The sequence below is a fragment of the Cottoperca gobio genome, chromosome 5 (assembly GCF_900634415.1).
Source record: "Cottoperca gobio chromosome 5, fCotGob3.1, whole genome shotgun sequence".
Taxonomy (NCBI): domain Eukaryota; kingdom Metazoa; phylum Chordata; class Actinopteri; order Perciformes; family Bovichtidae; genus Cottoperca; species Cottoperca gobio.
The window spans coordinates 26,785,979-26,796,685 of record NC_041359.1 but is presented as its reverse complement, the minus strand read 5'-3'; the positions used below and the strand labels follow the sequence as shown (position 1 = coordinate 26,796,685).

At 40.9% G+C, this 10,707-nt stretch overlaps 1 long non-coding RNA gene across 1 annotated transcript; it reads left to right on the top strand.

The window, feature by feature from the left end:
- The first annotated feature begins 6,186 nt into the window (after positions 1–6,186).
- On the top strand, positions 6,187–9,836 carry LOC115008609 (uncharacterized). The gene is made up of 3 exons (XR_003832311.1): positions 6,187–6,323; positions 8,168–8,235; positions 8,976–9,836. It is a non-coding gene; the product is annotated as an uncharacterized LOC115008609 (long non-coding RNA).
- Positions 9,837–10,707: the final 871 nt, after the last annotated feature.

The window sequence follows — 10,707 nt, the reverse complement described above, 5'->3', positions numbered from 1 at the left end:
AAGCATTTTCTATTTAACACCACATGGAAAAGAGCATAACGTTTGCTGCCTCTGTAAAATCATGGCCTTGTTCTTCTCAAGGAAAGTGCATCTCAGAGTGTTTACATTTTCAAATGAATTTAAAGAATTGAAGACGGTGCTTTGACCTCATTGTCTTCTTTTTATTCCTCTTATATGACGTGTGGATCGAGACAAATATGAGAATGATGGAACGAGTGAAGAGGGAAAATAGAGAGGGAGAAACTAAGGGTGAGATAAAACAAAATAGATAGCAGGGAGGTAGGAGAGGAGAGAGATTATTGGTAATTGAAAGATAAAATGGTAATCATCCAGAAGGGGTGAAAGATTAGAGCTCTCTTTTTCATCTAGGTGGCAGACACATGGTAGCAATGGAGACAGAGGGAAAGAGAGAGTGGAGAAGAGCAATGTGGAGGTAAGGACTGGGGGCAAATAGAGAGAGAACAAAAGAAAAAGAGAGAAAAGTGCAAGAGACAACTGTAGAGGGGGAGAGAAAAGAGCGATCTGCTCAAATTCCACTTTTCTACCACTCATCCTTCTTCATAATAGAACTGTCAAATCAATGTGGAGCTTAACGACAAGCTGCTCTCCCGCCTCCCGCTCTCTCTCTCTTTTACTCTCCATCTATTTATCCTCCTTTTTTCTTCTCTGTTTCACTTCTCACACTCAGGTTTCACCTTCTCTCACACTCCAGTCCTTTCTATGTGTTTCATACGGTCTTGTCCCGCATTTGATTAGAGAAAATATTGCTAATATTTTGCTTCCTTTTTCTTTAATTGTGTGACTCTTCATACTCTGTCTTTACACTCCCTGCATACTAGCTCTATCACTCTCTGATTTCTTCGCATTTTGCCCTCCATGTCTTACTAAACTTTCTTTCTTCTTCCGCTCTGCTAGAGTATTTTATATTCATCCCTTCCTCTCTGTTCTTCTTCCCCACGCTCTGTAATCCCTCTCAATTTTCTCCCTCTTTAGTGTATGTAAATTCTGCCTAAAAAGCTCTGCACTTAAACAGCGCTGGCTGCCTGGGTTCTGAATATTTGATAAAGGGTATATCCAACTTTCACGCTAAAAACAAACTTAATAGAATGTAGTTTACTCAGAATGCTAAAGAGAGGAAATTAATCTACATCGGATCGGGACAGCCTTTGTGGTCCCTTTACCTGCAACGCACACAAGCCTAGCATCAGGTGAGGTGGAAATGAAAAATAACGTTCAAATAATAAAGGCTTGCTGCACTTTTAAAAGACAAGAGTTTGCTGATGTACACACAAGCACAGGCCATTTGATGCATTTAGCCTATGACCTTTGAGCTACAGGACAGCCTCTCTAACTGCCCTGCCAAGATGATGAGAGGACGAGGAATGAGCTACCTCTGCTCCCTCCTCCTGACTTTCAATTCCCCTCACTGTGGGTTCTTATGGCAAAAACACTACGAGGAAAATTCTCTCTCCGTGTCATTCTCACAGATGCTAGCTCTCCCCGATAGGTTTCGCTGCAGGTTCCCATAGGGAGAATGATTCGTTTGTCTTTCTGTCTCCATTTGTCTTCACTGTGGGCTGGCAAAAGAAAGATGCCATAGAGGGAATGTTCTCAATTTGTCTCCTCTTGTCTTGCTTGTTCTTGTTCTTGTTTATCTTTATATATCTCTTCCAGAATCATTTAGAATACAAATACTGTTTGCTTTGGTGTAACAGAGCTTCCATCTGAATATATATATTTAGAAAATTGTGGTCTTGGTGATGGCGATGGCCTTGGAGCATCGATGATAATACATTTAAAACATAAAAAATTAAAAGGTGGAAATGCAACTGAAAATTGAAATTAATTAATGTGACTCTTTCCAAAGAAATCACATATAAGTAAAATCCTATGTTCAATTCCCAGTTAAAATAAAAATAGGATCTTAGCGTCTTCCAACCTGTGTCAGTTACTGTCACGAAAACATCTCTGTGGCTATTTTATTTATTCTTCTGTGTTTCTGATAAGGTTGATAAGGGTTAAGCCAATAGACCATGAGGCTGCCATCAAAAAGTGAAACATTTAGTTTTAAAATAACTGAGAAACACTTGGGTTTGTCTGTGTGGACCGACAGTTATGTCTGCTTCTAAGAAATGCTACTAGGCCTACTCATGTAACAGGAGCACAGTATGATGTCATGTTAGAAGGGATACCGCTTTGTGTCCAGGTCTTGCATCACCCTGTTGAGATAGCCTACACTCAGGTTACCTAGAAAGCTGAACCGAAAAGCAAGCTAGCTAGCTAGTGATTGAACAACATCATCCTGTTTACTTTTAGTCTTTCAAGCTAGTTCTTGAGTTAGCAAGAAAGCTAGCTAGCTAGCTAGTGATCAAACAACATACTCTTGTTTACCTTTAGTCTTTCAAACTAGTTCTTGAGTTAGCAAGAAAGCTAGCTAGCTAGCTAGTGATCGAACAACATCATCCTGTTTACTTTTAGTCTTTCAAGCTAGTTCTAGAATTTGCCAAAAGTTCACATTTGTGTTGTGCACCGGCCATGCCATAGTTCACATGGACGTCACAAACCACACACATCTGGTGAAAAGTCCTGCACTAAGCGACTAAATAACCGTTTGCTAGTTTGGTTGATTGCATGCTAGTGGCCTCTTCACTACTTCCAAAAATGCTTAGTTGATTCTGTTTGTAGCCTATAGTAATCTCGCACTTGTAACCCTGCAATCCTGTATCTTTATTTCAATGTTTGTAGGCCTTTGATTTTTGTTCCCCCTTAATGTTTTTTATTTAATTTGATCTGTGTCTTTCTGCAGTCCCCCTCCGCTACAGGGAGATTGATCTGTTGGACTACTTTCTCTCCCAGTGTTTCCTTTCACAGTTGAATTGCACAGAAAAGTATGCTAAAGGATATTCTTTGTTTCTGTGTGTGGTACCGCCCTGTGTGTGATACTATATGAAGGAGCTGTGCAAAATCAATAGGTGCTGTCTAGCATACTCAGGCAGGTGTAAGTGTGTGTGTGTGTGTGTGTGTGTGTGTGTGTGTGTGTGTGTGTGTGTGTGTGTGTGTGTGTGTGTGTGTGTGTGTGTGTGTGTGTGTGTATGTGTGTAGGTGTGTGTGTTTCCACCCTGCCGTTTAAATGCCATCCCAGAGAGCGGCCCGAGGATGAGAATTGGAACCAGGTTACTTATTCTTTTCAGAGGACTGTGTCTGTGAGGAGGAAAAGAGAGAGGGGAGGGAGGAAGGTGCTGAAATAGGAAGAAGATGAAGGAGATGAAATGAAGCAAACAGGGTGGATAAGTCAGGATGTGGTGAAGGGAGTAAGACAAGGCAAAGAGGAGAGAAGAAAGGAAATGGAAATGGGGAGATTGAGTGGAAATCAAAGCTTAAGGTAGAGAGAAAATAGTAGACATGTGGAAAGGTTGTAGAAAAGACTTTCAGAGGAAGAAGTGACAAGCTGAAGGAATCAGTGATGCATTCATCCAGAATGCCTAAACCATTTTCTGTAGTGTTCTACATTTATACGTCCTGTTATCAAGTCCCAGAAGTTTCAGATGAATTACAGTAAGAGTCACTTACTTCTAAAATACATGTGTGTGTGTGTGTGTGTGTGTGTGTGTGTGTGTGTGTGTGTGTGTTTTATGTAATCAAACTGTGTGAGAAGTTTAATTTGATCAACACGGGTGTGTTTGTGCTGACTTTATTAAAAGGATGCACAGATCGCTCGTTGTCATTATGCTAGTGGCACTACTGCTTGCGTTACAATTAAATTAAATCCATCACAAAATTGAACCTATAAATGTTAAACCAGTATTAATATTTCGTTTCTGTCGCATTGTGGGCATCGGAACAGGTTGTAAACACAACAAAGACAATTGGCTAATAAAGTTCTGTAGGTTTAGAGTAATCCCTTTTATATTACATACATAAATGTAATATCAAAAAGTACAATTTTATATTTTCTTTTGCAATTTGCGACATTTAATGACTTTGATTTGTGTAAACCAAGCTTCAGAAAAATGCAACCATGGGGAAATTACAACGCTTCAGGTGTCAGTGTCACTACATTCTGCTCAGTTTATATTGACTATTGCAAGTATATAGAACAATAGGATACGTGGGTGAAACCAAAACACACTGAGAGGAACACACCCAAAGAAATTTGCACATAAAAAATAAAACAATAATCTATTCCATCTTCCTGGAAAGTCAGCAGCAATCACTTCCACTGACACTCTTTATTTTTTCTGCTGTCTGAACTGATTCCACAGCCCTGTTATTAGTCAGCTGTTTAACAGCCGTGACACTCGGCCTGTGCTGGCAGGAAATAGAGAGGGACAGAACTGCAAATTATACACAGGGTGCATTCAGCCAAGCTGTCTGATATATGACTCGAATAGACCTCCGTCTTTTGTGTTAACACAAGATTTAGCTTGTGCTCTGAACAAACTGAAATCCTCGGTTACCGCAGGTGTTTTTTTTCCTGGGAAATACGAGTAAGAAAAGCTGGAAGGCACGTAAAACCAACACTCACCGAGAAGTCAATTTAATCTCCAAATAGATCTTTTCATTTAGAGAGAGGGATTCTTTAACAAAGATATAGGTACTGTATGTTTTGGAAGAGATATTTGAATAGTTTTTTACTTGCTTTAAATGTTCCTTGGTGAAACCAAAACATACAAAAACAGCACTTTTACCAAAATGTCTCAGAGCACTTTGTCCTCTCATTTGCATCTTTCATAAAAACAAAGATTAAAGCAAAATGTGTTCTTTCCCTTCCTTATGTTGCAGTTTGTGCTACGGTGTTCTTGCATCATTTTCTACACTTTAACCTCCGAGTAATAGATTGCACAAAATAAATACATGTAGGAAACGATTCCTGACATCTCTGTTTAGATTGTGCAGCACATTGCAGCATACATAGCGTAGATGAATGAGGGAAACTAAAGGATTTCTAAACTAGTAAAGCTTGTATAAATAAGGTAGTATTTCACCTACTGGGTACACACAATCTAAATTCATCAATCATCAAAGTTATAGTGTATTCTTTATATTGTTTATTGTATTCTACAGCTCTCTCTCTTCTAGTGTTGATATATTTACTTTATTTCTTCCCTCCTGTGTAAACCTGCCTGTCTGTCTGTCAGTTCATTAGAGCTGCTGAAGCTCTGAGAGTCTCAATAACTCTGCTATCTTCACGTGGTGCTCAGATATGTGTGTTTACTGTGGCACTGAGGGCTGTACGCTCCGGGTACCGTTACATTTTGATAGTTTGTATGTTGGCTCGGGTCCGGGAGGCAGAGACGAGGGAACAAATCCTGTTTTTGCCTCCTATGCACCGACATAGGACTGTCTCCTCGGAGGGGAGCGTGCAGCCGCTCCGGATGATGTTAGGACATTCTTTTAATGGTTTCAGTTTAATGAAGACATTCACTAATCACATATACATACAAATATTTAAAAATCAAGAAATAGTTAAGAAATAATTAAACTTAAAAATGCGTTATTATTATATATTATAATATATATATATATATATATATATATATATATATATATAATATATAATTATTATTATTCTCTACTGAAGAGGTCGTATTATGGACATTAATGACTTTTACATGACTTTTTAATATGTAAATTCCTACACATTGAATATGTTAATACGAAATCACTTCTTTACTTACCTGTGAGGCTTTTTAATAATATAATTTTCCTTACTTCCTTCCCCTCCTCCTGACACTCCTCTTCTTCACAGATCATTACAGTGAAGGGTGGATGGAAAGTAGATGGGTAGGTTGGAAATGAAGGAGGAGGAAAGACAAACATAAACACACACCAGTGAACACGCCTCCTCCTCCAACGTATCATTTCTCCGATACAGCGGGTTTAATCTGTTTTCTTCTTGTGTGTGTGTGTGTGTGTGTGTGTGTGTGTGTGTGTGTGTGTGTGTGTGTGTGTGTGTGTGTATGTGTGTGTGTGTGTGTGTGAGAGAAGATATATTTGCATGTTTATTTTCTGTGCACATGCATCCTGTTTTATTTAGTTAATTACCTGTTCTTTCTCATTTCAGTTGTGGCTACTGAACTCAACTTCCCAATCTCTTCGTTAGTGTCTCCACCTGTGTCTTGTTACTCCGCCCACTTCCTGGTGTATATAGTCTGTGTGTTTTGTTCCCCTCATTGCCAGTTCGTCTTTGTACCTCTGTGTCATTGAGGTCCAGCGGTGTTCCTTTGTGCGTCCTGTTTCCCGTTCCTGTTTCCCGTTCCTGTTTCCCGTTCCTGTTTCCCGTTCCTGTTTCCCGATCCTGTTTCCCCTTCGTCGACTTCCCGGTAATACCTGACCCTGCTTCTGTGACTTGATTCTCCTCTTGCCTATTCCTTGTCGGATTTGTTTGCCACGCTGACTGTCTACCCGTATACTGTACCTTGTATAATTTTACCTATATCACAAGCTGCCTCTGGATTATGCATTTGTGTCCTACTTCCTGTGTGCAGATCGTAGCGTTACAATAGTTCTATGACCCTTGCAGAGTACCAGCTACCAAAACTACTTGGTTAGGTTTAGTAAAGGTGGTTTGGGTTAAAATAAGTTTGACATATTCAGCCGTTTTTTGGGGGAGGACGGTCTGATCATAATTATGCAGATTATGCCCACATTTACCATGCTCTGTCACCAAGAGGCTGCAGTCCCATATATTCTCTATATAGTTCATGGAACAAATCAATGGAGGTTCCTGAGCTTCCTTTACTGAAGCTGAACACAAACAATGCAAACTCAAAACATCTGTCTCTAACTTTCTCTCTTTGAAACCTAAAACCAATTTATACATCTTGGTGTAATAATAGACTGGAGAGTTGAACTTTAACAGTCACATGCAATCATTAACAAAGTGTGCATACTAACATCTTATCATTTTGATGGAGTTACTGCAAATGAAACCAAACACAGCAGTGTACAGTTCAGCTCAGAGGTCATGACCCTTTCGCAATACTGGAACATTTTTAATGTGAAACATGCATGTAAGTGAAGAGCTTCGCTGGCCGGAGCTTAACACAGATTGAAAGGTTTTCTGTTAATCTAGTCAGAGCAGAAGACATGCCCGTTGTGAGCCATGGTGTTTAATGAGGACTTTAATTGTTTGAATACCAGCTTTTATATCTGTAAATGACCATAATTTATCCCCTTGCCTTTATTTTACTTTTATCTCATTTAATTTATTTTCTTTGTCATTTCCTCCCTCTACTGCGTCCCCTTTTACTCCCTAACATCCCCCCCGGGGCATCTCTCTCTGACTCTTTGTTCTAAGAGGAAAACACCATGTCTGCAACAAGTCTACCTGCAGGGTGGCAACATATTACAATATTCACCAAGTCTGTGTGTGTGTGGAGGCCTTAAGGGTGCTAGTGATAATACAAGGCAAACAGCGTCCATTATTACTGTATGAAACCTTTTGACACGTGGGAGGAATCACACGCTGGCTTCATGTTGGGCTGTTATATGACTTCACACACACACACACACTAAAACAAAACTAATTTTCCCTTTAACACAGCCTGTTCCGTTTACACTGCCACACACATTCCAACATTTGCATCACGCTGGGCTTTTGTATGAAACATAAACACACAATTACCTCCTGTAGTTGCTTGTATTTGTCACGTTTCCTTTCTGAACAGTAGAGCGCTACTGCACCAGCTCTAACATATAATGAACACACACACACACAGCAGTGGGGAACATCCTTCATACTTGTTGACGGCTATTACTATGTAATTAGTCCACACAGAAGCTGAGTAAAATAGTATTTGCACCAAGGTTGATCATACATCTGATTCAGGCTAAACGATATGAGGCATGTAAATCATTATAATTTAAACTGTATTATGTTTCTATGAATTAACTTTCAGGCCTGTAGTTATGGCTGTTTAAAATAAGATATCGTTGTACTGAGAATTATCCCAAATTAATCTTGGTTTTAAATTAATAGAAGTCAGAGAAAAGCAAATGTGTCCAGTTATCCATAGAAGAAAAATAATATTTATGCCCAGATTAGCACATTTGTGACTTTCACCTTCACCATCTTAACTTAATATAAGTTAAAATCAGTTTCTTGCGATTTGAAAATTACTCTCAAGTCAAATGAGTTCATTCAGCTCTATGTTGTATCTTCCAGGATTCCCAAACTGAACCCGGATTGACCCCTGCCCAGTCACTATGAAACAGCATCTTAACATATTGAAGGTAAAGGAGTGACTCGGACTCCAAGGGCAGTTTGTGTCTCATGAGTTTGTGTGTGTGTGTGTGTGTGTGTACCTGAACATAGTGTGGCAGGTGTTCCTGGGTGAGAAGGACGGATCGTAACAGCTTTCACACAATAACCCTGAAACCTGCTCAGATATTACAAAGCCATGTCTGGTTTAAAGGGCATCTACTATTCTTTATTCTTTATTCAGATCCCTATTAGCTGCCACTAAGGGAGCAGCTGCTCTTCCCGGGATTCACTCACAACAAAACATAACATATAAATCTAGACCTGTAACATAGACATCTCAAAAGAAGACGTTAAAGGCTAATAAAAGCCACGACTCACTACGAGCAGTTCCTTTTTTACAGGCATTGATCCATGAGAATACTTCTGGTTCTGAATACGTCATCTAAACAATGATTATCAGGCAAAATCTGAAGTTATAAAGATGGTGAATTTATGTCAATTATCCCCAAAAAGAGTGATCCCCAGTGGTTCCCGCAGTATTTATGCAACCTGTGTATTCCATTCTTGAAAAGGGAGGAGATATGACCGAAATGTATCAATGGAGTACAAAGAGTTAAAGCTATTGTTACGGCCGCGGCCAATGCCTCAAGAAGCTTCGGGGGTATTCTGTGGATTTTTTTTTTTCCTATTTACGTATGATAATTAGGATATGTGGTCCCCGGCCTCTAATTGGCCGCATCGCTGTTTGTGTCCTCCCACCTTGGCGAAGACGGGATGTGAGTGGAGTATACCTCTCTGAGGAGGAGATTTGGCCGTGCTAGCCACCGTCATTCCGGCTCCCAGTTCACTGTTCCTGCTGCCGGGCCGCGACAGCCTCCAGTTCCCACTGCTGGACCTCTGTTCCCGCTGCCGGATCTCCGTTCCCGCTGCCAGACCTCCGCAGTCCCCTGTTTCTGCTGCCAGGCCGTGACAGCCTCAAGTTCCCGCTGCCAGGCCGCCACAGCCCACTGATTTCGCCGCCGGGCCGCCGCAGCCCCCTCTCATCTCGATGTCCCTTCGCTCCATTCTCCTCTCGAGGCCCCTTCCCAAGTGCTTCCCCCAGCCCGGCCTCCTGAGCAGCTCCGTCTGCCTCCAGCCCGGCCTCTCCGCCGGCTTCCAGCCCGGCCTCCTGAGCGTCTCCAATCGGAGGCGCACTGGAGAGACCGGACACTACAACTTCATGGCCAGCTTGACAGTCGGGGCTGGTGTTGTCAGTCACTATGTACCCTTGTGTTAGTTCTGAGGCTCGCGTATTGTAACCCGTATATTGCATTCTGTATTCTGTACCTTGTGCTAGTTATTTGACGTCCTTAGAGGCTGATAGTTTCGGAACAAGCATTTCAGAGTTCTTTGTTAGACACGCTAGGTGCTCCGGCGCTGTTTATACGTTTTATGTGGTTTGTACGTATCGACCGTTCTCCCCAAAATAGTTTGAGTTGTTTAGGTTGGGGTTTACGTTTTGTTAGTTTGGCTGAAATGCCTTTTTTGCTCTCCTGTTAAGAGACCTCCTTTCGTTCTATTTGGCTTTCTTTAAACGCATAATTTGTCAATTGCTCCAGATAATATTAATAAATATCTTTATCAACCATCACCATCTGGTTTTATGTTACTTCCTTTTCCCTTCCCGAGCCGGGTTGTTAACACTAGTCAACAACACAATGAAAATCACTGCCTTCAGATCCACAATCAGTTAGAGTCGCCAACAAAGTATTCATTGTAGTGTTAAGAAAAGCCTTATTGAGACCCAACAACGTCCAAACTGATGCGATCTGTAGCCACATTTAACATCAGACAAATGTCCTGCCGATGAGAAGTAGCCTTTAAGCTAACTCGGGTACATTTAGATTTGTTTGAATGTTGATTAATGTACATTGCCTCTTTTCAAATACAAATTAAATGAATGTATGTGAACCCTGCTATCGCTCGATGTTTGCTTGTTTTGTATTCCAGCTCCTGTTTGTAATCCTTCAAAGCCGCGTCAGTCCTGGATACTGAAGCCAAATGTGATGTGACATTTTAATAATCACCCCAAAAAAGAGCACTATAGCTGTGCCAAAAGGATTAATGTGACACCAAATACGTCAATACATGCAGTTGAGAAGAGTTGCATGTGAAGAATGCACTGAGTGGGAGGCTAACTGTGAGTGTGATGGGGCTTACAGGGCTTAGAAATGGCCGAGCCAGAGAAGGAAACAAACAAGGGCTCCAGATTATGCTGGCAAATGTAGAGGCAACGCATATAACGTCAACTCTTTAAAGCTCAGCTGAACTCTTCCTGAGGGCTTTGTGGAGCTTGAAGACGCCCACCTATGCAGATACGAGAGCAGGGAATGTATAATGTTTTAATACGACCATAATAGTCATGGTCCTAGTTATGCAATGCATGTATCCAAACAACCACAGTGTCGCAACGTCCAACAAAGAGCCAGTATAAAAGAACCAGTTTATTGGTTACATGGTGC